We start from the raw sequence: 26,647 nt of genomic DNA on the forward strand, positions 1-26,647 counted from the left end.
TATATCATGCATTGTTGTACCTTGTTCTCAAAACACGCGTTGCTTGCGAGTACATTCAAAGTACTCATTGGCTTGCCACTGGTTATTTTATTGGCCAGGCATGAAAGACAAGATATATTGAAGAGTTCTTTGGTGATGATCGTGCGAGCTAGGACGCTTCCCAGTCAGAATGCCTGTAGGGTTAAGGCAGATGGCATGGGTCCAAGTTATTGATGAAGATTTCCGCTGCAATGTTATACTCAAGGCTTGACCATAATGGTCATAATTTATGTAAGACGGTATGTATGGATGTAAGACTCTTATTATTCAGCTTCTGTGTGTTCAGTGAGCATTGATCTCTGGGATCACTGTACACGTGCATTCGGTGATCACGACTTAGGAGTCGGGGTCCCCACAGAGCTGGTATCAGAGCCAGGTTGACTGTAGGAAACCTTAGTTAGCATGGTCGTTAGTTAGGGTAAAACTATTTCCAAAACTATTACCGGTTTTCAAAACTATCTATACTTCTCTTCCCTTCTGAGTTTTCCGAAAACTAAGGTATACTTTCCTTATTGATATGATCTCTTCTCCTTCAAAACTTTTGGTCGCTAGAACCCTTATGCCCCTAACCACGGGATTCCTTGTAATCCTCGAAGGAGTACACCTTGCCAAACACTCACCCACCTCTTCTGAACACAAGATTGGCGACACCCGAGCAAACGATGCCAACAGAAGATACGTCTTCGGGGAATGATGACATGAAGACCCAGAGGATGGTGATACCTTTGAATTTGCCCCATGATGATGCAACCTTGGCCTACGATGATAAGGGCATAGGATATGCAAGATAAAGATTTACATCGCTAATAGAGCAACCCTGTCCTTACTGTTGTTGTATCGGCCACCACCGGTGGATGAGAACCTCGCCATTAGGTCCGCCTCACTATAGTGAGCAGGAAAATGGTTCTCTTCATCCCCCGGTCTTGGTGCCGATGTTGTCATCAACATAACCGACATGTTGGACCTTTACTATGCTTTGTTAATATCATTGCATAAAGGATTACCTACATGGTACCATCGACGCCTTAAATGACAAAAAGGGATCGTCATGATTAAGGAGACAACAGAAGACCAAGTCAATGCCCTGCTACGAGAAGCCATCTTCACCCCACCACTTCAACAGGCGAGAAGTTGTTGAAGAATCTCCAGGCTGAACCCGGATTGTTTCATCGAACAACTACAAGAGACGTAGAAACACCTGAGGGAAACCCAGAAGACTGCACGAGGCACGGAGCAAAGCACGACTACTGAATCCGAGAACCCCTAGGGTAGGATGAGTCATGTACCCCCTATGCGCAGTCGAGTCCGTATGATGGTTCGAATAGAACCACGATTGTGTGTTGCTTGTTTTTATTTGTTTGAGTTTTGATATCAGTCGCCCTTTTGGCCCTAGGCAACAAGTACGCGACTATATCACCTTCCTTGTTTTCTTTTGTTTGGCCCTTTTTGCACTTGTTTGTTGCACTGGCACTATAGAACCCCCTTTAGGCATTCCCCTCCTCTATGCTACTTCTCCCTCTCATATCTCTCATCAACTGAAGATAAGCAAGACAAGATGCACTACCTTGGACCCTGGGAGAATAGGATGAGCACTTGGATTGTCATGTTTAACTCAAGCTTGGAAGCTTGTATACCCATGAATTTTTAGGGGTAGACATACGTACGAGTTTGGGGATCGTAGACATGTATGATCCTGTTAAACCTCCTCTCGGAAGTCCTGAGAATAATAATAGCATGAGTGATGATTGGAGCTGACCTACATGAGTTGATGCTTTCGGTGGTATAAGGTTATTTGTTTAAAGGACTAGATAGAACAATTGGCCTCTCAGAATTCGTGCTCAAGGATAAGATGATAAATGTTCACCCGCACACTAGAATCCTTGAGAATCCTTAAACCCTGCCAAGCCACAACATGGTCGGATCATGACCATGGGCCTTGACTCGAGGACGATAAGACTTTGGCCATACTCAAACAAACCACCACCAATGCCCTAGTCTACTTTACGTACCCCATATACTTCATGGAGTACTAGGACAAGTTAGTTGTCATCCTCATTTGATGACATACTTGTCTACCCGAAGATGGAAGAAGAATCGTTCAGCTGGTTAAGGAACATCTGAAGACCGCCATGTCAAGGAGGAAGAACTAAACCAACCGCCATCGTGAAGAAGTAAACTCCTGCGTCGAAGACCATGTGTACCAACGGGTCACTCCTCTCAGAAGAACCAAGCATCTCCGTGTCAAGGGAAAACCCACACCAAGATTTAACAACCCCCTCCGAGATCGCTACGAGACGAAGGGAAGACAGTTACCAGCTGGAGTTGCCACCTGAGTTACCTGATGTGCACAATGTTTTCCATGCATCACAACCCTGGAAGTGTTTCCAACTTCCTAATAAGCCCGATCTCTACAAGGATATCGATCACCAAACCATCGACCCCTAGCCCAATCTAACCTAACGCGAGCTACCCATTAGCAGCCTAGATCAAGAAGAACGTCATACACGAAGCCACATCATCAAGTACTTCAAGTTAAATGGAGCACCACCCGGAAGCAGAAGCAACATGAGGACTTGAAGACTACCCCAGATCCAAGTTTCTGCATCCCTTTCCGCGCCTAGTCTGGGAATCTCGGGGACGAGATTCTTGTAAGGGGGGTAGGTCTGTCACACCCTGATTTTCATGCCACTACACTTAAGCTAACAATCATGATAAAATGTGGTTTGACAAAAACTTTTGAGTGTTTTGTCTTTGCTTTGATTGAATGTTTGACTGCTGTTTGCAAGTGCTCTAAAAATAAAATAAATTCTCCAACTCTTATACTCCTTCCCCTTCATCCAAAAACCTTCCCCAATGATCATGCCATGTGTGTAGGACATAAAAATAATTTCTTACAAAAATAATTTGGCCAAATAGTATTTTCAAAAATTAGTTTTCCAAAAACCCCTGAATTGAGATTTGCACTGCAAGTACTTAATTAAGGGCAGTAAAAATCTTTCCAAAAATATATTTGATTCCTATTAGATATAGGACACCCAGAAACCACAAAAATATAATTTTAAAAGTTATTTTCCTATTTTATTTAAAGGCTGTTTTTAAGTCCAAGAAATGGTCTTTAATAGGTTAAAATTATTTTAATGCTTTAAAAATATTTGGGAAAAACCTAGGGAACTCAGTGGACATATAGTGTCCATATATAAGAGTTTCAACACATGGTCATGTTCAAAATATTGGTCAAATCCCTCGAAAGCCCTTTCTGGATATTTCAAGCTTTTGAAATATTTACAAAGGAAATATTCCCCAAAAATTCCAAGAAAATTCTAGCATGTCACATATGGCATGTTTGATCATCTTGACAAGTCTCATGTCATGGAGAATAGTATAACCCCATGAAATCCCCTCAAAACCACTTCTGCCCTTTTTCAAGTTTGAACAACTTTGCACTGTCAAACATGTCCAAATGCTCTCAAACTTGGTGCAGATGCTCAAATGGTGTAATAATGCATCTAGACCAAATGGCAAAAGTTGGAGAGAATGTTATCTTGATCTAAGTGCCCCCAAACCCTCTCTGTCCAGAACCAAATTTGAACAACTTTACATTGGCAACTTTCTCCTTTTGATCTCAAGTTTTGTGGACACGTTCAGAACCTCAAATGATGACACTACACTTGGTGGTGCATCAAGGAGAATAGCTTTGCATGACTAAATCTTGAAAAGTCCATTTCTGTTGATTTCTAGGGTTTACAAAAGTTGCATTGGCAACTTTGCCCAAATGAACTCAATCTTGGTGGAAACTCTTATTTTCTCTGGCCATTTGACCCTGTCAAGCCTCATGACAAGGCAAGTCCATTTGCTTGCCCAAACCTACATCAGACACCTTCTGGCAGAAATTTAAAATGCATGTTTTGTCCATTTCCACTAATCTCCTTGAGTCCAAATTTGTACCACAGCCTCATGTGATACTCCTCTAACCCCCTGCATCTTTCCCTGCCCGAGAAGCCATGATGAAGGGGGTGAAAAGCTCTTTTTCCCTCTCTGGACAGCATCCTTTCCACTCTCTCTCAATCCCCTCTCTCCTCAAGTGACTCCCCATGGCATACAATGCCTTTGCCACTTTGTTTACTCCCCCCTAAAGCTCCCAGACACCAGTGGCCGCGCCCACTCTGCAAAAAGACATGCCCATGTCGGCCAAAGTCACGCTCTGGAGCACCAGAGCACTGTTGCTCGGCCCTCCCGAGGTCTCCCGCAGGCCTTGGGGAGAGGTATGATGTCCCCGAGGTTGCCTCGACGTCCACAGTACGTCAGCGTGCTGGCCCCCTCCTTCCCCTCTCCCTCTCATCTCCTGTGGCTCGTGCCCGATGCCGCCTGGCTAGGCCAATGCGTGGCCTTGCACGCGCGAGCGCCAAAGCCCTGCCCCTCCTCTCCTCTCTCTCCCCCACGACCTAGACGACTCCCACGTACACCGCGGACACGCTCACCCCCCTCAAACGGTCGAAGCGCCGTTGCAGCGGAGGCCGAGCGCCCTGTCCACGGTGCACCTCGTCCCTTCTATTTAAGGCCACCTCGAGCCCCCTCTCTACTCCTTTGGCTCTCTCTCCCTCCCGTGCACCCCCTGGACCGACCCACTTCCCTCCTCGTGCCCTCCAACTACCTCCATGGCTGGAGCCTTGCTGTCGGCCTCCGCCAAAATTTGCATCCACCACTCCTCCTCCTCCCCTCTGGACTGCACCAGAGCATCTCCACCATCACCGCAAGCCGTCCCGCGCTTCTCCCTCTCCTCCCCGTGGTCTTGCCGTCAAGTTCCATCGTCACCGTCAGCCTCGTCCGCCGCGGCCGACGCCCTGCTGAACCCGGTGCCTCTGGGCGACCGTGCCACCCATGGTTGGACGCGGCCGGGTCCCCTGAGCACGCCGGTGGTCAGCTCACCGGAAACGGTGGCCTGTGGCACCGGCAAGCCGCCGTCGACACTGCCCCTGCCCCTGCTCTGTTCGAGCGGGAGGTTGGGGATGAACCCGATAGATGGGTCCCGCGTGTCGGCGACCCTGAGGGTCGGGCCCGCAGGTTAAGTGGACACGGTTTCTTCGGGAGCCGTCTCCCCGAGGCCAAGGCGTATTCTGGGCGGGCGCCTTCGACGTCATCGCTGTCGCCCCGTGCGGTCGTGCGGCTGGGCCAGGCCCAGTGCGTTGCCCCGCTATGTCTCGCTCAGTGCACGCGGTAGCCGCCCAGATCCAGTCCGTTTGGGTAAAAAGCTTTTCCTTTTTCCTTTCTGCACAATTTGTAAAATCCATAAATAATTCAAATTAAATCCAAATTTGATGATTCAAATTTCTAGTAGCTCATAAACTCATGATCTATCTCATGGTGCAACTTGCACATTTTTCCAGGAACTTTATCTTCACACATATTTATCAAATACCATTTTTCCATTTCTGTCATAAACTTTAGAAAATCACAGACGACTCAAATTTGATCCAAATGCCATGATTCAAATTCCTAGATGCTTCTAAGTTCATAACTTAGCTTATGAACATTTTTCTTAATACTTTCTGTCCCACATAAAATAATGAGCCATTTCTTCATATTTGTCAACTTTGCAAATTCATAGGAAATTCATTTGAACTCCAAATCCAGTGAAACCAACTCCTAGACGCTTCTAAAATCATGTTTTGTTAAATGGGTGCCTTTGCTCATTTTTCAAAAATATATTTCTGTACACTTCTTGCAAATCCATAAGCCCCTTGATTCCATCATATCAAAATGTTTAGAAATATCCACTGACCCAATTCCGATGAAACCACTCTGGTTATTTTTCATATAACCAGAGATGTCCTAGAAAAGTCAAATTAATATTTTTAGAGCACTTTTATTTTCTGCCTTGTTGTGTTGCTTATTATGATTGTTTCGACGTTAGTTGACGAAGTAGACGGAGTACTTGGAGAAGGACCAGAAGAATTGAAGACTCTGATGGACCAGGCAAGCAGCCCTTTGATCATGTCCATGAAACCCTTTTTATGCATGTCATATAGCACTTTACTATTGTTGCATCAGAATCATGATGAGATGGTAACCACTTCGGTGGGTTGCCTTTGATGCTTCCTTGTTGATACTTGCATTGTGCATGACCCTACCTTCCTACGAGGGTTATGCGGGTGGGAGTAGATAGGATGCTAAAGTAGACGCTACGCAAATGGGACGGGTAAATGCATGGTGATGGGGGCAAGTATGCTCCCAAAGACTTTTTGAAAACCCCGTTGGGTGCCACTAATGCCCGAGGGAGATGTTGAGCTAGGTAACCACTTGACAAAGAAGTGGTGTACGGGAGAAGGATATGTGAGTGTGGTTTCAAAAACGGATTGGTTTAACTTGCGACCGTTATTCCAACCTTACATGCGCAACCACTCTACCCTTATATGGGAAAGGGCATTATTGATTACCAAGGCTGATACTAGCTTGGAGCCCGCATTACTAGTGACGGGAGAGTTGTTGGTGCGCTCTCTCGGGACGGGGTCGTGCCAGGTAGGGCGGCCAAGAACATTTTTATGGGGCACCGGACACATCGTTGGTACCCCGTGCCAGTGGTATGTGATAAATATGGGAGCGAGGCTCCACAATTTTAAGATGTGAAATGTTGGGCACGGGGGTTACTACCAAGAGTGGACTCCATGTTAGTGTCTTCTAGGGAAAGATAGTGATCGGGTGCTTACCCCGGGTACTTGAGGTACCGCAGGTCGTGGATGACATGTGCAACCTCTGCAGAGTGTAAAACTATTCGAATAGCCGTGTCCACGGTCAAGGACAGTTTGGTAACCGCTCTTGGGCTACGTCCAAATGTTTGCGAAACCAGTGAGTGTGTATGGAAAAGTGGAAAGAACTTCTTGGGTCAAGTCAAAGAACTTGACAAGATTGAGTTGGGTTGATGCCCACTCTAATTATGTTGATATCTGTAACCTGTTCTCATGGTTACTCGAATTCTCCTGATGCATGTCTTATAAGTTGTTGAACATGTCATTGCACTCAAAACTAGCTTTCTGCAAAATGACCTTCTTAGTGCTATATCATGCATTGTTGTACCTTGTTCTCAAAACACGCGTTGCTTGCGAGTACATTCAAAGTACTCATTGGCTTGCCACTGGTTATTTTATTGGCCAGGCATGAAAGACAAGATATATTGAAGAGTTCTTTGGTGATGATCGTGCGAGCTAGGACGCTTCCCAGTCAGAATGCCTGTAGGGTTAAGGCAGATGGCATGGGTCCAAGTTATTGACGAAGATTTCCGCTGCAATGTTATACTCAAGGCTTGACCATAATGGTCATAATTTATGTAAGACGGTATGTATGGATGTAAGACTCTTGTTATTCTGCTTCTGTGTGTTCAGTGAGCATTGATCTCTGGGATCACTGTAGATGTGCATTCGGTGATCACGACTTATGAGTCGGGGTCCCCACAGTGTGTGTCCAAACGTTCGTCGAACATGCAAATTTCTTTACCACATCATCTTGGTGGCATGACATTACGTCAACCAAGGTTTCATGTTTTTCTGATCATTTTTTTATTTTTTGGAATTAAAATGCCATGTCACTCCATGCATACGTATGCGTGTGTCCATGTCGTGAGACCAATATGTTTGAAAATTCCTTCTAATTTACAGCACATGGAATTAACTTGCACACAAGTACACATGTATGATTTTTCAAACCGTTCTGGTTAGGTGTTGCATGTAGATGTAGTTCGAATTTAAATTACAGTCATTAAATGGTTAGAAAATCACTTAATGTCTTTAAAAGGTCAAATGACCCCTTGAATTTTCCAAAATTTCACATTACAATTGTAGTAGTGCATGTTAGACGTAGAAAATTTGAAGGCCGTAAGAGGAAGCTATCTCCCGTTCGTCATCAAACATGCATTATTCCCTTTCGGAACCACGAACCTTCTAGTGAGTTGCTCCGGTTTGTGAGGGGTGTGTGTCCAAACTTTCGTCAAACATGCCAATTTCTTTACCTCATCATCTTGGTGGCATGACATTACATCAACCAAGGTTTCATGTGTTTCTGATTTTTTTGGAATTAAAATGCCATGTCACTCCATGCATACGTATGCATGCATGTGTCCATGCCTTGAGACCAATATGTTTGAAAATTCCTTCTAATTTACTGCACATGGAATTAACTCGCACACAAGTACACAAAAATATGTTTTTTCAAACCGTTATGGTTAGGCGTTGCATGTAGATGTAGTTCAAATTTGAATTACGGTCATTAAATGGTTAGAAAATCACTTAAATGTCTTTAAAAGGTCAAATGACCCCTGAAATTTTCCAAATTTTCACATGACAATTGTATTAGTGCATATTAAGCGTAGGAAACAAATTGAAGGCCGTAAGAGGAAGCTATCTCTCGTTCTGCATCAAACATACATTTTTCCCTCTCGGAACCACGAACCTTCTAGCGAGTTGCTCCGATTTGTGAGGGGTGTGTGTCCAAACGTTCGTCAAACATGCCAATTTTTTTACCACATCATCTTGGTGGCATGACATTACATCAACCAAAGTTTCATCTGTTTCTGATTTTTTTGGAACTAAAATGCCATGTCACTCCATGCTTAATTGTGTCATAGCCGTTAGACCAATATGTTTGAAAATTCCTTCCAATTTAGTGCACATGGAATTAAATCGCACACAAGTACATGAAATATGAGTTTTCAAACTGTTATGGTTAGCTGTTGCATGGACATGCAGTTCAAATTTCAATTACGGTCATTAAATGGCTAGAAAATCACTTAAATGTCTTAAAAGGTCAAATGGCCCCTGAAATTTTCCAAAATTTGACATGACAGTTGTATGAGTACTACAAAATTTATTGTTCATTTAAAACACCATCCGTTGGCACGTTACTCCAAATTCGTCTTTCACTGCTAATAAAAAATATCTACGACATCACACACAGTTGTTTTCTAGGAACCGTTTGCGATGAAATTATCTGGGTCTATTTAAGTCTCCCTCCTTAAGCTTCGCCGGCTCGTCTGCTCTAGTGCCGGCAACCCCCGAACCCACGAATCCCAATCCCCATTCCCGCACCCCCTTCTTGCAAAGATGACGCCGTGGAAACGCTTCGTGAATGCCCGTTTGACGGCCGTGTCCCCCCGAGTGCCACCGCCTGCACCGAGAGCGCGCCCACCTACGCCGAGAGTGCCGCCGCATCCGCATTGAGGGCGGCCGCTTCCGCCGAGAGGGCGTCTGCGGCAGCCGACTGGGCAGCTGCAGCAACAGCGGCTGCAAACACCGAGGGCGCTCGAGCTGCCGTCCGTGCCGCTCATGTCCGCTGGCCCGGGTCGAGGCCATCCACGCCAAGATCGAGGATGCACACGCCAAGATATTCCAGGCCACCTCGGACTCCAGCATGCAACCCACATCTGAAAAGGCGGCGGCGGCCATGGAGCACCTGCTTCCTCATGAGGTCGCCGAGCGGGAGCTGGAGATGCAGGAGGCGGCAGAGGTCGAGTAGCACCGGGAGGAGGAGTTGTGCGTGGCCGAGGTGGAGGCAGAGAAGAGTCTGTCTGTCGAGGAATCGGCGGTGGAGTACCAACGTGAGTTCTGGCGTAGCCACTACTATGAGTACTACAACCTTGAGGGCGGCGCCGAGGACGAGGACGAGGACGCGGTTGACTTCAGCAGGGGGACGCGGAGTCCACCAACGGCGGCATGTCGCCAGGACAAGTCATCGACGTCTCATCTCACACCGGCAATGCATAGGCCGGCGCGGCGGCAGATTTGTTAAAATTATGCGTACTTAGGCTTTGTTTTTAATGCTGGTCTTTTGTTAGAGCAATGTTTAGGTCAACTGGCTCTGTTTAATTACTTAAATTGCTCAATTCAGTAAGTGTGGTCTGTCTGCTATACGCTCTTTTGTGTGCCCAAATTAGCAAGCGATGTTAAATTATGCAATGACGTACCAGGGGAAATTTTGACCAAAATTTGAATTATCAAACTCATCCCATGCGCATAAAGCAGAAGAATCGTTTGTGATGCACACAATCATTCAAAGTGAATGGTCCGGCGGCACCGCACGCAAAGTTTCCCTCCACAGTTCCAAAATTTTGGCCTACCGCCAAAATATCTACCCCGCCCCCTTCCCCACCCCCTTTTCTCCCCAACCACAAGTCACATTTCCCCTGTTTCCTCCTTCCTTCCTTCCTTGCTAAGCTATAGCCGCTTCCTCTCTGTCGCCGTCTCGCATCCTACCGCCGGGGTCGCCATGGTATTCTTTAAAGACCTCTCCAGCGGTTCCTCCTCCGGCGACTACTCCTTCACCACCCGGGTATGCCTCTCTTCTCTCTCTCTCGGGCTATGACTTGGAATGAAGTATTTTTACCCGGCGGTCAATTTGAGTCATTTCTTCCTCTTGTAGCTCCCTAGGACCATCAGTGGCAATGAATGGAGTGGGGTGGCTGAAGATCTATCTGCTCGTTGTCACCATCAATCTCCATTCGTGAAGCTAGTTGCGTTTGATTCTGTGGACAGTGGGAGGAAGTTTCTGGCATGTGCAGAGAAGGTTAGACCCTCTTTCGTTGTTACAAATCATTTGGTAGATGTGATTCAGACACTGTCACGGCCCCAACCCATTCATACCACACCTTCAACTAAACACATCCTAAGACAGTGTTATAGTTTGTACCTAGTATCTTAAATTGTTGCCATCTCATGAGCGGTGCCATTCAAAAATTATTTGGCACTGCTTTAGCAGTTTGTGCAGCCAACTTTGGTCCACACATCCGAGCAGCCAAGCAGTAAAATACTAAATCTTTATGGCACGAAGGAACTGGGCATCGCAGCAACTACGTGCTCCGGAGTCCGGGTCCTTGATTTTTTTCCGCTGCATCGGCTCGCCAGTGCAGGGCACCGTTGCGAGATGTAGCAATAGTTGTCTTTACCCCAGTTTTGGCATACATAGTGGACGGCCTTAGTGCTGTTAGTTCCATGTTACTAAATTTGTGCATGTACACACCTGTTAGTATCAATTTGCTGTCATCCAAACACTGTCGCTATGCTGTTGCAGTTATATTTACCTTCCTCTAAAATGTTCAATTTGTTATTTATTGTACATGAGTAAGAACTTGTAGCGTCGTTGTAGTTAATTATAGCTTCTGATGTTCCAGAATTTGGTTGTTGTCTCAGTACCAATTATTTCATTTGCACATTGATCTTTTTGAGAAGATATGTCATAATTAACATGTTTCTTCAGTTTTTCAAGATAAGCATTGGTGATTTTCTATGTTGCTATAAACCCATTTCCCCTACAATTGTTACTGATCTAGTTTTAAATATTATAGGATGAACGGAAGTGTTCTTACTTGGAGTGGGTTGATCAAGAGTGGCCACAGTCTTTGAAGATGTGCCTAGCGAAGCTCTGGAGCATGTATGAGGAAGAGAACACGCGTAGGATTAGAGAAAGTCTTGTCAACGCTGAAGCATATTTCAAGATGCGGGATAAAAAGTTGAAGGTGGAGAATGAGCTCAGATTTTTTAAATCACACTTTGCTAAGATGGTGTTGGCGAAGGAGGAGGCACTTTCCCAGTTGGCCCGTGCAAAACGGGTTCTTACTGAACTGAAAGGAGAGGTGGATAAGACAAGCCTGGATGATCTCGATTAGGGAAGTGAATATATTGTTCTTATGAAGTTGAACTAGCTATATGTTGTACTATGTTGTTTTCATGTAGCTACCGTACTGTGATGTTATAATATATTTATGTGCCTGATATGAAATTGGCAAACAGCTGTTCGATATGAAATGTAAATTTGTGTAATACTGGAATTATTAATTGTAAACTAATAAACCTGCTAAATGTGTCATGGACCTTTGCAAACGGTTCTAGCAGTAAAAGCACTTGCGATGGATAGCCCAATGCCACACAGTTTTCTTCATCAAATCGTGTGTGATATAGTTGATAAAAGCAAATAGTTAACCAAGGCAGACCGTGTGTGATAGTTACACCTTTCATACACGAGCCTACACATAAAACTGTGTGGGATGTATGTCCGAACGGAAACGTTTTCCCTGGATTGACAGTGTGGGATGTACATAAGAATGGAAACGTATTCCTTGGATTGACTGTGTGTGATATACATACGAATGGAAATGTTTTTCTGGGATTCACCGTGTGGGATGTACATACCTACATAAATGTTTTTCTCGGATTACCGTGTCGGATGTACATACCTATGGAAATGATTGGGTTTCGATGCCTCGCCCGATCACACACGGCCCCAGCCTGGGTCCCAGGAGGGCCTATCCCCGACGATTTCTGGGTCGTGTGGGAAGGACCCCCCTATCGCCCACACTCACTTGGCGACGGTCCAAAATTCCATCGCCGAAAGGGGTTAAAAACCGTTTGTGTAGGACCGACGCGTACCAGTGATCCCTTCCTCTTTGGGGAAATACCGACGTAGTCCTAACAGACAGGAGCTTTTCTGGCGCTATAGTCAGAGAGCGATCAACGATTCATCGAATCCCAACAAACACACTGCAAAAAGTCATTACATCAAATAGATCTCCAAGAACGTCGAGGAGAACATTGTATTGAAGATCAAAAAAAAGAGAAGAAGCCATCTAGCTACTACCTAAGGACCTGTTGGTCTATGGTAAACTACTCACGCATCATCGGAGGGTCAAGTGTGATGATGAAGAACCCCTCCGTGATCGTTGACCCCTCTGGCAGAGTGTCGAAAGAGGCCTCTAGATTGGATCTCGTCGTTCTGGAATTTGCGGTGGTTGGAATTGTGTTTTGTCTACTCCCCTAGGGTCTTGGGGATTTTAGAGTATTTATAGAGGCGAAGGTTGGTGGAGAAGCTTCCCATGGGCCCCACTACCCACTAGGGCGAGCATGGGCCTTCTGGTGCGCCCTGATGCCTAGTGGGCCCCATGGGCCTCCTCCCGTGCACTTATTTGGCTCACCAGGTGTTTTCTGTCCAGAAAAAATCTCCAAAAAGTTCCGTGACATTTGGACTTCATTTGGTATTAATATTCTGCAAAGTAAAAAACAAGCAGAAAACAACAACTGGCATTGGGCACTATGTCAATAGGTTAGTCCCAAAAAATGATATAAAGTTGCTAGTAAATGAATATAAAACATCCAATATTGATAATATAACAGCATGAAACAATAAAAAATTATAGATATGTTGGGGACGTGTCAATTGGTTCTTAACTAAGGGAAATACTTATCTCTACTTTGCTGCATCACGCTTTCCTCTTCAAGGGAAAAACTAACGCAAGCTCAAGAAGTAGCAGTCGGCGGAGGAGCAAGATATTGGCGATGGAGGGTTCCGCGATGGCGGTGGCAGCGTGCTTCACGACCTAGGAAATAGATCGAGGTGTGCGTTTTCTTTTTCGTTGCATGAGAGGTGAGCCAAAAGAATCTATGGGAGAAGTGGTAGATCCTGAGACCAAATAAACAAAAATAGACCAAAATAGATTATGGTAGGAGGAGAGATACAATTATTACAAGGGGGTGGTGGGACAAAGGAAAACCGAACGAAAATAAACCATACCAGGCTACCAACTGCTCCATTAGGAGTAGAGATATCTTAGCAACAATCTCTCACCACATTTTTAAGAATAATGAGAGAACCCATTGTACACCATATTTTTATGTCATCTCTAGACTACATGCTTGCATTATGATAAGACTATCTTATCAACCACTATACATAAACTGAATTTGCGGTACCGTGAACGGCATGAAAAATCAAATTAGGTAAACACATACCGCATAATTTAAACTACTAGTTCATGCCACAAACATCGTCAAAATTCAACAGAAACAAACAGAGTTCATACCGAGTTAAAACATAATAAAAACCTAAATCTACTCATCATCATCATCACCGAGCTTCTTAACGTGGAGGTGGTACTGATCTATCAGTGAGTTGGAGAGGGCGAACGACATGTCATACTCCTTCATCTCTGCCGCCTGCGCCGCGACACCTTCTTCTTCGGTGGCGGCCGCCTTCTTCTCCTCCCAGAGTCACTTGAGCGAGGGGAAGAAGATCTTGTCGGGTCGACTGAAGTTGTGCCATGCCCACCGGCCACCGCTGCGGGAGAGCGCGTCGCGCTCCTGCGCCTGCACTTGGTGCCACTCCTCCACCGGGGGCGGAGGGTGGAGCTCCCCGCCTCATCCACATGCAAATAATCGCAATAGTAGGTCTGCACCACCACCTCAAGTACGAGATCATGACCATGTTCCTAAACTAAAATTGAATATTCCATCATTTGAGGGTAGATACGTTCATGATTTATATCTTACTTGGGAATTATAAACTGAACAACGTTTTACATGCTTACAATATCCTGAGGATAGACGTGTTGCTACTGCTGTTTGTGCTTTCACTAGTTTTGCTTGTGTATGGTGGTCTGAACATTGTAAATTATATCATGATAATATCCCAACTACTTGGCTTGCTTTGAAAAATGGTATGCGTACTCGTTGGGTCCCACCATATTATCAATGTGAATTACTTTAAAAATTTCAGTGTTTAAGACAGGGAAACAATTCTGTAGAGGAATATTATCAAGAATTACAAATTGAATTTATTAGATGTGGTATTGTTGAGGATAACGAAGCTACGCTTGCATGTTTTATGGGTGGGTTAAATAGAGACATCAGACCATTTTAGAGTATAAGGAGTATAACAATATCACTTGTTTATCCCATCTTGCTTGCAAAGTTGAACGTGAAGTGCATGATCGACAGACATTGGCACGGACTAACTTTTCTGCAGGTCGAACTTCATCATGGACACCACGTGCATCATCTACTTCCACACGTTCTGCTGCACCGGCATCTCCGTTAGCTGCCACCTCCACCCGTGATACAAGAAAGCAGGCACAACCACCACTATCTGCCAAAAAGCACACCTTCCGTGCCAACACAGAGCTCTTCTTCATCCATGGCATCAACAGGGCGAACACATGATATTATTTGTCGTTGTTGCAAGGGTGGAGGTCATTATGTGAGAGAATGCCCATCTAAGTGTGTGATAATTGCTACTGAGGATGGTAGGTATAACTCCGCTAGTGACTATGATGAGGAGACTTTGGCTCTTATTACAAGTGAAGAACACAGTGGGGATGATTCTGAACAAAAGACGCAACACATGGCTATTGAAGACGTTGATATGTATGAATGTTTAGTTACTCAACGTGTTTTGAGTGTGTAGGTCACACAAGCTGAGCAAAATCAGAGGCACAATTTGTTCCATACAAAGGGATTTGCGAAGGAATGTTCTGTTCATGTCATCATATATGGAGGGAGCTGCAACAACTTGCTAGCACATGGAGATGGTGGAGAAGATGTCTCTCACCACAAGACCACATCCGCATCCTTACTACATCCAATGGTTCAACAACAACGACAAGGCTAAGGTAACACGTACTGTTTGTGTGCATTTTAGTATCGTTACATATGCTGAGTATGTTGATTGTGATGTGGTACCCATGCAAGCTTGTTCCTTATTACTTGGTCGACCATGGCAATTTGATACAAATTTTGTACACCATGGTAGAAACAATCAATATACTCTTGTTCATAAGGATAAACATATTACTTTGCTTCCTATGTCCACTAATTCCATTTTGAAAGATTATATTAATAGAGCAAGTAAAGCAAAACATGAGCGAAATAACAATGAAAATCGGATTGTGGCCAAAGAATTTGAGCAACAAATGAAGCCTAATAACAAACCATCATCTCATGTTGCCTCTGAAATTAAATTGAAAAGTGGATTTTGCTTGCCACCAAGTCTGGTATTGATGATCTAATTTCAGCAAATCTATTTGTTACGCTTTCGTGTGCAAAGAGGCATTATTCTCATTTGAGGACATGCCACCCTCTTTGCCTCTTGCTGTCACTAACATTTTGCAGGAGTTCCCTGACGTCTTTCCACAAGACGTGTGATATGTCTCCAACGTATCTATAATTTTTGATTGTTCCATTCTGTTATATTATCATTCTTCGATGTTTTACAATCATTTTAGAGCAGCTTTATATCATTTTTTGGGACTAAGCTATTGACATAGTGCCCAATACTAGTTGCTGTTTTTTGCTTCACTGAATGTCAGTACCAAACGGAGTCCAAACACAACAAAATGTTTTGGAGATTTTTTTTGGACCAGAAGACACCTTGGGGGCCAAGAAAGCACCATAGGGGATCCCCGTGGGGACCACAAGACACATGGGTGCGCGCAGGAGCCCAGGCACACCCATGTGGGTTGTGGGCTGATGCGGCTTGAACTACATCTGTATTTCCCCAAAGAGGAAGGGATGATGCAGCACAATGACGGTAGGTATTTCCCTCAGTGATGAGACTAAGGTTATCAAACCAGTAGGATAACCAAGCAACACTATGTAAATGGTACCTGCACACAAAGAACAAATACTTGCAACCTGACGTGTTAAAGGGGTTGTCAATCCCTTTCGGGTAACGGTGCCTGAAATTGCCAAGTTGTAGGGATAAAAATTATGATAGATTGGATAAATAGATCTCGATAAAATGTGAAATAAAATAAATAATAAAAAATTGCAGCAAGGTATTTTTGGGTTTTTGGATTAATAGATCTGAAAATAAAGGCAAATAAAAATAGATCACGAAGACAAATATGATAAAGAAGAGACCCAGGGGCCGTAGATTTCACTAGTGGCTTCTCTCAAGAAAAATAGCATATGGTGGGTAAACAAATTACTGTTGGGCAATTGATAGAACTCCAAATAATTATGACGATATCCAGGCAATGATCATTATATTGGCATCACGTCCAAGATTAGTAGACAGACTCCTGCCTGCATCTACTACTATTACTCCACACATCGACCACTATCCAGCATGCATCTAGTGTATTAAGTTCATGGAGAAACGGAGTAATGCAATAAGAATGATGACATGATGTAGACAAGATCTATTCATGTAGGAATAGACCCCATCTTGTTATCCTTAATAGCAATGATACATACGTGTCATTTCCTCTTCTGTCACTGGGATTGAGCACCGTAAGATCGAACCCATCACAAAGCACCTCTTACCATGGCAACAAAAAACGATCTAGTCGGGCTAACTAAACCAAAGATTCGAACAAGAAATACGAGGCTATAAGCAATCATGCATATAAGAGATCAAAACTCAAATAACTTTCATGGATAAAATAGATCTGATCATAAACTCAAAGTTCATCGGATCCCAACAAACACACCACAAAAAGAGTTACATCAAATAGATCTCCAAGAGACCATTGTATTGAGAATCAAAAGAGAGAGAAGAAGCCATCTAGCTACTAACTACGGACCCGTCGGTCTACAATGAACTATTCACGCATCATCGGAGAGGCACCAATGAGGATGATGAACCCCTCCGTGATGGTGTCTAGATTGGATCTGTGGTTTGTGGAACTTGCGGTGGCTGGAATTGTGTTTCGTCGACTCCCCCAGGGTTTCTGGATTTTCGGGGTATTTATAGACCAAAGAGGCGGTGTGGGAGGCGGTCGAGGTGGACACAACCGAGCAGGGCGCGCCTGGGCCCCCAGGCGTGCCCAGGTCAGTTGTGCTCCCCTCCGAGCCCCCCTATGGTACTTCCTTGGCCCAACTTGTGTCTTCTGGTCCAGAAAAAATCTCCAAAAAGTTTTGCTGCGTTTGGACTCCGTTTGGTATTGATTTTCTGCGAAGTAAAAAACAAGCAAAAAAACAGCAACTGTCACTGGGCACTATGTCAATAGGTTAGTCCCAAAAAATGATATAAAGTTGCTATAAAATGATTATAAAACATCCAAGAATGATAATATAACAGCAAGGAACAATACAAAATTATAGAGATGTTGGAGATGTATCAGCATCCCCAAGCTTAATTCCTGCTCGTCCTCGAGTTGGTAAATGGTAAAAACAGAATTTTTGATGTGGAATGTTGCCTATCATGTTCATCACATATTCTTTTCTCTTGTAGCATGGACATTTGGGCTTTTATATGATTCAAAGATATAGTCTGGTTTTGACATGAAGATTTCAATACTCAAGCATATCACCAAGTAACCATGTCTTTCAAAATATCAACACTAAACAAGTTATCCCTAGCCCATTATGCTCAATCATTGATCCATTCATGAAACACACTCGCATATTAGCAACACCCAATGCTCAAGTAAGATTGTAGTGCCCCATAGTTGGTGCTTTGTAAGAGAAGATGGAGACTCAAAAATAAAAATTGCATAAAGTAAATAGAAAGGCCCTTCGCAGAGGGAAGTAGGGATTTGTAGAGGTGCCAGAGCTCAAAATGAAAAAGATAGAGATAAAACATTTTTGGTGGCATGCCTTTCCTGTCAACGAAAACGATCGAGTAGTTCCCAATACTTTCCATGCTAGATATATCATAGGCGGTTCCCAAACAGAAAATAAAGTTTATTCCTTTTTCCACCATACTGTCACATTCCACGGCTAACCGAATCCACAGGTGCCATCCATACCAACACTTTCCAAGGAATTTATTACTTGACAACATAAAGTAAATTCATTTTCCATTTCGGGACTGGGCATCCCTAATACCTTTGCAGTACTCTCGTGCAATGACAAGTGAATAAACACTCATCTTGAGTCTAGCATGGATAAATATCAGCCACCCCCTACCGTTTCATGAGCGGTACGAGCACACAAAAAGGAAATTTATTTTGAAGATTAGAGATGGCACATACAGATTTGCTTAGAACGGCAAAAGAATACCACATATAGGTAGGTATAGTGGACTCATATGGAAAAGCTGGTTTAAGGATTTTGGTTGCACAAGTAGTAATCCCACTTAGTACAAGTGAAGGCTAGCAAAAGATTGAGAAGCATCCAACCAAGAAACAAAAAATCTCATAAGCGAGCATTAAGCATAACTAACACCGAATAATTCACCACAAGTAGGATGTAATTTCATTGCATAACTATTGACTTTTGTGCTTGCATAGGGAATCACAAACCTTAACATCAATATTCTTACTAAACCATAATTACTCACCAACATGACTCACATATCACTATCATCATGTCGCAAAACTATTACAAAGAATCAAGTTTATTTTGCCCAATGATCTTCATGAAAGTTTTTATTATATCCCTCTTGAATATCTATCACTCTGGGACTAATTTCATATGTTGCTTTTAAAAGCTCAAACAAATTTAAGTGAAGAACATGAGCATAAAATTTTTCTTCTCTCAAAATAATATAAGTGAAGCATGAGAGAATTTCTTAAATTTTTTACTAACTCTCAAATAAATCTAAGTGAAGCGTGAGAGCATTTCTTCAAAAATAATAAAGCACAGCATGCTCAAAAGGATGTAAGTGAAGCACTAGAGCAATTCCTTAGCTCAAAAAGATATAAGTGAAGCACATAGAGCAATTCTAGCAAATCATAGCATAATTTTGGCTCTCTCAAATATGTGTGCCCAGCAAGGATAGATGACACAAATTTAAAAGCAAAACAAGCAAAGACTCATATAATACAAGACGCTACAAGCAAACTCATGATATGTGACGAATAAAAATATAGTTCCAAGTAAAATACCGATGGTCGTTAGAAGAAAGAGGGGATGCCACTCGGGGGCATCCCCAAGCTTAGTTGCTTGCTTTTCTTTTAGATAATAGCTTGGGATGCTATGGGGCACCCCAAGCTTAGTTGCTTGCTTTTCTTTTAGATAATAGCTTGGGATGCTATGGGGCACCCCCAAGCTTAGGCTCTTCTTACTCCTTATTCCTTCATCCATTGTGATCTCACCCAAAACTTGAAAACTTCAATCACACAAAACTCAACAAAACCTTTGGGAGATCCGTTAGTATAAGAAAGCAAATCACTACTCTAAGTACTGTTGCAAACCCATTCATACTTTATTTTTTGCATTATATCTACTGTATTCCAACTTTACCATGGCTTATACCCTCCAATACAAACCATAGATTCATTAAAATAAGCACACAACGCAAAGAAAACAGAATCTATCAAAAACAGAACAGTCTGTAGCAATCTGAAAACTTCGAATACTTCCGTAACTCAAAAAATTCTGAAAAATTAGGACAACGTAGGAAATTTGTATACCAATCTTGTAAAAAATGCAGAATTTTATCACGCGTCTATAAATTTAAACAATTATGTGACTGGTGCACAAAGTTTCTGTTTTTCAACAAGATCAAAGCAACTATCACCCAACATGATCCCAAAGGCTTTGCTTGGCACAAACACTAACTAAAACATAAAAAACACAATCATAACAGTAGCATAATTGTGAAAACACTCAAGAACAGAAAGGAAAAGACAAAAAGAAATTTTATTCATTGGGTTGCCTCCCAACAAGCGCTATCGTTTTATGCCCCTAGCTAGGTATAATGCATAGATGTAAGTGTTGTCATCTTGATTTCTAGATCCATAAGATGCTCTCATGATTGATTCATATGGTGGCTTAATTCTTGTTCTAGGGAAGTGTTCCATACCCTTCCTTAGTGGAAATTGAAATTTAATATTGCCTTCTTTCATGTCAATCACGGCACCAATAGTATGTAAAAACGGTCTACCAAGTATAATTGGACATGACGGATTGCAATCAATATCAAGAACAATAAAATCTATGGGCACATAGTTCCTATTTGCTAGAATAAGAACATCATTAATTCTTCCCAAAGGATTTTTAATAGTAGAATCTGCCAAATGCAAGTTTAAAGAACATTCTTCAATATCGGTAAGACCAAGCACATCACCTAAAGATTTCAGAATTGTGGAAACACTAGCACCCAAGTCACACAAAGAAAAACACTCATATTTTTTAGTCTTGACTTTAATGGTGGGTTCCCATTCATAATTTAATTTTCTAGGAATTGAAATATCTAATTCTAACTTTTCTTCCAAAGCTTTCATCATAGCATCAACGATATGTTTAGTAAAAGCTTTATTTTGTTCATAAGCATGGGGTGAATTTATCATGGATTGCAACAAAGAAATACAATCAATCAAGTCTTTGTAATCCAAAAGAGTAGGCACATCACTAGTTAAAGTTTTGACCTCTCCAAACCCACTTTTATCATTTTTCTTAACAAGATTTTCACCCTCCAAATTATTGGGATGCCTTCTAACTAAAGTTGACTCTTCTTCAGTCCCTTTACCATCAATTTTAATTTTACTAAACAAAGAATCAATAAATGAAACACCAATCATTTTAAGATCTTCATCATTTTTATGAAAGCAATCACTAGAAAATGCTTTTTCTAAAAATTCTCTTCTAGCTCTAAGCATAGCGGTTCTTTTCTTGCTTTCATCCATAGAAACATATAAAGCTTTAATTGATTCTTCAAGCTTAGGCACAAAAAATTTCATCTTGAGATTTTCTACATCATGAGAAATTCTATCAATGCTTCTAGACATATCATCAATCTTATTCAATTTTCTTCTATCGTATTGTTGAATAATTTTTGAGCGTTGATAAATTCTGTCGGCGTCCTGGGAACGGGGGTCGCCAGACCTAACTGCCTGCGGCCCAGGGCGTGGCTCAGCCAATGGCCTGGTACGACCCATCTTCATCAACAACCACTCAAGACCCTCGCGAGGGGCTAAGCCTCGCAAGGCGGATGATGCCAAGACCTCGTCAGGGGCAGCCTCACTGGGCTGGCTCCCGAGGAGCGGAGATATCTATGCAAAGGGCACCTCGCGAGGTGCGCATGACGTGAGCCATGACGACCAAGGCCAGGCGGGCGTCAGCAGGCGCAGAGTACCAGTTGCCTCTTTGGTGCTAAAGGGGCAAGCGCAGGCGAGGAGTCCCAAGGCATTAGGCAAAGGTTTCCATATCGGTGCAACGAAACCAAGACCAGTAGGACGGCAGGACGGAGGTCACCGTAGAGCCCACGGCGGTGTCACCACCAGAGCCTTTGGCAGGCGAAGACCACCTTTTGTCAGGATAACTTGTACTGGTTGTCTCCCTTCGAAATTGGCCATTGTGGGATCACTTCCCACCTAATATTTGGGAAGAGGACCGGGGCCTCTATAAATAGGACTAGCCACCACCCTAGCAAGAAAAAGGAGGCGACCCAAGAGGAAGGAGGCGACCCAAGAGGAAGGAGGCGACCAGAGAAAGAGAGAGAACAACCCGAGGCGAAGATGGATCATTCATACCATCCTCACACACACAAGCTCACCGAGCTCAAGAACACGTCTCCTCAGGAGGTTGTTCATCCCTTGTACTTGTTCATCCTCAGCCTACAAGGCAATCCACCACTCCACACTGGAGTAAGGTATTACACCATAATGGTGGCCCCCGAACCAGTATAAATCCTCGTGTCTCTTGTTATTTGGGTTCGTCGAGCTAGGCCTTGAGATCATTGCGAGAGCGAGCTTAGGAGAGAGAAAGATCTTCGTGCGCACCCCAGTGTTCGAACCTCAAGAGTTTGTCGGATCCTGTAATCCGACATTTGGCGCACCAGGTAGGGGTGCGCTGAAGCCTTTCTTCCGTCGATCCGCGCTCTGCTGCTTCACCACAACCATGGCTGACGCTCGCCGAGCCCATGCTAAGCACTGGGCCACCCTTGCCGCCCGCGTTGCTCAGACGGCGCCCGTTGGCGGACCGCCCCGCCGTTCTCCATCACCTTCTGCCAACGCCGCCACCGGCCCGGCCGGGAACGAGCAGCAAGCTTCATCGCTGCACCCTTCTGTGCGGTGAGATGGACGCACCGCCACCCCGTCGCTGACTCCGGACGGCTCGTTGTCCCACGCTTGTCACGCGCCCACGGGCGCGCAGGCCACGCTGCTCATGGCACGCGAGCTCCTGCGTTACTGCCCGGTCGACGACCTCTACGAGGACTGGCTGGACCGCAGCGCCGAGCTCGTCAGTGCCGCTGGGGGTTCTCCGGCGCCGTCCCTCTCGCTACCTCGCCCACCTCCAGCTGCGGGCGATGTAGCCCACGGAGCGCCTCCACCACCTCCGCATCAAGACGGTGCCCTTGCACCAAAACATGCGGTCCCGCGGTGTGACCCGCCACGTCGGGCGCCCGCGCACGAAGAAGGAAGCTGCCAAGAAGTCCCTCGGCCGCAAGAAAACGCTCCTGCACTCCCAGCACTGCCACGTAAAGACCGCGCGCCGCCCGCGGCGGCGACGCGTGGATACCAGGATCAGGCTCCGCCTCCGCGACGGGCTCCGGTGACCACAATAGGCTGCCGAGCCTTCACTCCTGAGCTGCGCAGCGTCGTCTGGCCCGACAAGTTTAAGTCGGACCTGCCCCGCACTACGACGGCACCCCCGACCCCGCGGAGTTCTTGCAGCTCTACGACAGTGACAAAAAAGTCATGGCGAACTGGTTTCCCATGGCCCTCAAAGACGGTGCATGCTCGTGGCTTCTGAACTTGCCCGCGGGATCAATCTCCTCCTGGGGCGAGATGCGCAAGTGCTTCATCGCCAACTTCCACGGCACTCGCGACCGCCTACCGGCCGCGGGTGACCTACGGCGCATCAAGCAGCAGCTAGGGGAAACTCTGCAGAAGTACATCCAGCGCTTCAACAGCGTTCGCTGCAAGATCCCCAAGGTGACGGACGAGGCCATCATCTCCGCGTTCTCCGATGGCGTTCGCGACGTCAAGATGAAGGAGGAGCTCGCCAACCACGAGGAACTATGCATGACCCTGGAGATGTTCAACATGGCGACCAAGTCCGCAAGGGCTGAGGAAGGCGCCTTTCCCTCCTCGAGCTCCTAGCTGCCGACCAGGAGGCCAAGAAGGCCAAGACCAAGGACGTGAAGTGCAAGGGGGCTGCCGTGCTCGCGGCGGAGCCAGAGACGAAGCGCGGCCACGACCACCCCGAGTCATCTAGGGCCAACTGCCCATTCTGTGCCTTCCACAACGTACACAGCCACAACACCAATGACTGTCAAGAGCTCAGGGCCATCCGCGACGGGCGCTCCGGTCGACGCCCTGAGTGCAGTGACCGCGGCTACGGCCGAGGAGGAGGACGAAGTGGGGTACGCTGGGACGACTGTGGCCCCCGCCAGGAGTGGCGCGACCGGCCTCATGAGGACCGCTGGCAGGACCCGGCTCATGAGGGCGCCTGGAGAGACCAGCCTCTTGAAGACCGACCTCAGGGCAACGCAGGCCTCCCTCCGCTGCCACAACCACCAAGGAGGAACGACGATCATCCTCCGGACGAGGGGGCTGGGGGCTTCTAGGACCCTCGTGCCATCGCCTGCATCTTGGGTGGTGCTCAAGCCCTAGCCTCTCAGCGTATCTTCAAGCAGTTTGCTCGTGAGGTGAACGCGGCCATCCCCATGCTCGAAGCCACACGCCCGCTCAGGTGGTCCAAGTGCGCCATCACCTTCAGCTCGTCAGACCAGCTCAAGTGCGCGGCAACTGTCGGTGCCCTCCCGATGCTCTGCTCACCCGTCATTGTCGGCATTCTGGGAACTGGGATCCCAGACTTGCCTGCCCGCGGCCCGCGGCGTGGCTGAGCTAGCGGGCATGTACGGCCCCTCTTCGTCAACAAGGCATTCAAGACCCTCGTGAGGGGCCAAGCCTCGCGAGGCGGACAACACAAGACCTCCCCAAGAGCGGCCTCACCAGGCTGCCTCGCGAGGAGCGGAGAAATCAAGGCAGGGCAAACCTCGCGAGGCTCTCGTGACGTGAGCCATGACGATCAAGATTAGGCGGGCGCCAACGCGTGCAGCGTCCTTGTTTCCCCTTTGGTGCTAAGGAGGCAAGCGCAGGCGCGGAGTACCGAGGCATCAAGCAAAGGTTTCCATATCGGTGCAACGAGACCAAGACCAGCAGGACAGCAGGACGGAGGTCAGCATGGGGCCCAAGACGGCGTCACCACCAGAGCCTTTCGCAGGCGAAGACCTCTTTTGTCAGGATAAGCTGTACTAGCTGTCCCCTTTCAAATTGGCCATTGTTGGCTCCCTTCCCGCTCAATATTTGGGGAGAGGACCAGGGCCTATATAAGTAGAACTAGCCACCACAGTACATGCATCTCAAAAACAGCTCATTGAGAGGCATCTCACCCACACAAGTTTGCCAAGCACAAGAACACCTCAACCTCAGGAGGCTGTTCTTCCCTTTGTACTATTCATCATCAGCCCAAGAGGCAATCCAGCACCACCACACTGGAGTAGGGTATTACACCACAACGGTGGCCCGAACCAGTATAAATCTTGTGTCTTTGTGTTGTGAGTTCGTCGAGTTCGTCCGCGAGATCTTAGCGAGCTAGGGCGTAGATTGGTAGAGAGGAAATCTTTGCGCGCACCCCAGTGTTTGAACCTTGAGGGTTTTGCCGGAACTCGTGATCCGACATTTGGCGCGCTAGGTAGGGGTGTGCCGTAGCTCCTATCCGCCAATCTACGCTCCACCGCCACCGCACTTCGCCCCCATGGCGGGTGCCCCGCTACCGACTCCGACGGCCGGCACCGACAACGGGGCCAGGGGGCTTCGAGCCCTGGCCCCTGCCCTGCAGCAGGTGCGTTGGCCGCCCAAGTTCAAGCCGGAGATGCCGCCGCGCTACGACGGCGCGGCGGACCCGTCGGCTTTCCTGCTGGCATACGAGGAGGCCGTCCTCGAGGCCGGGGGCGACGGCAAGGTCATGCCCAACTGGCTCCCCATGGTCCTCGCCGGCGAGCCACGCGCCTGGCTGCTCAACCTCCCTGGATCCATGGTGGCATCCTGGGAGGAACTCCGCGACCTCTTAACTACGTGCTACGCGGCACCGGTGCACCACGCGGTCGCGGCCCTGCTTGGCGGCTCTCAAGCGCCACCTTCGGATCGCCACATTAATCCGTTCCTCCGCCAGATTGGTGCTGCTTCCAAGCGCTCGGGGGCTCTGCCGGGTTTGGCTGCGCCCGAGGCCGATCTCACCTTCATCTCAGAGGACCACCCCGTCACCACCGCCGGCTCGGGCATGCTTCCGATGCTCTGCACGCCCACCATCTGCAACGTGGCCATCACCAAGACCCTCATCGATGGCGGTGCCGGCCTCAACTTGCTTTTCGTGGAGGCCTTCAGCCTTCTTCACGTGCCGCTCGAGAGGCTCAACCTCAGCAAGCCTTTCTCAGGAGTCGGTGGCGGCACTGCCCGCTCCCTGGGGCAGATCTGCCTCCTCATCACCTTCGGCACGCGTGACAACTACCGCACCGAGCTAGTCGACTTCTACATCGCCTGCATCAGCCTCCCGTACAACGCCATTCTCGGGTACCCGGCTCTAGCCCAGTTCATGGCGGTGACTCATCCGACCTACAACCTCATGAAGATGCTTGGAAGCAAAGGCGTCCTCACTATCAGGGGGAAGGCCAAGGAGGCCCTGGCGGCGCTCAAGCTCGCCCTCAAGACCGCTGCGGCAGCGCAGCCTGCCGACGCGGGCACCTCCGAGCCCAAGGGAGCCGCACCAACCAAGAAGAAGCAGTTGTTCACACAAGACAAGGCGGAAACCAAGCAGGTGCCAGTCAACGAGCACGGGTCCTTAGGAGCCACCTTTACCATAGGTGCTGGCCTCGACCCAAGCCAAGAGGAAGCATTGGTGCAGTTCCTGCGCACAAACAAGGATATATTCGCATGGGAGCCCAATCAGCTGGTGGGAGTCCCGAG

Source organism: Triticum aestivum, chromosome 2D (assembly GCF_018294505.1).
Source record: "Triticum aestivum cultivar Chinese Spring chromosome 2D, IWGSC CS RefSeq v2.1, whole genome shotgun sequence".
Taxonomy (NCBI): domain Eukaryota; kingdom Viridiplantae; phylum Streptophyta; class Magnoliopsida; order Poales; family Poaceae; genus Triticum; species Triticum aestivum.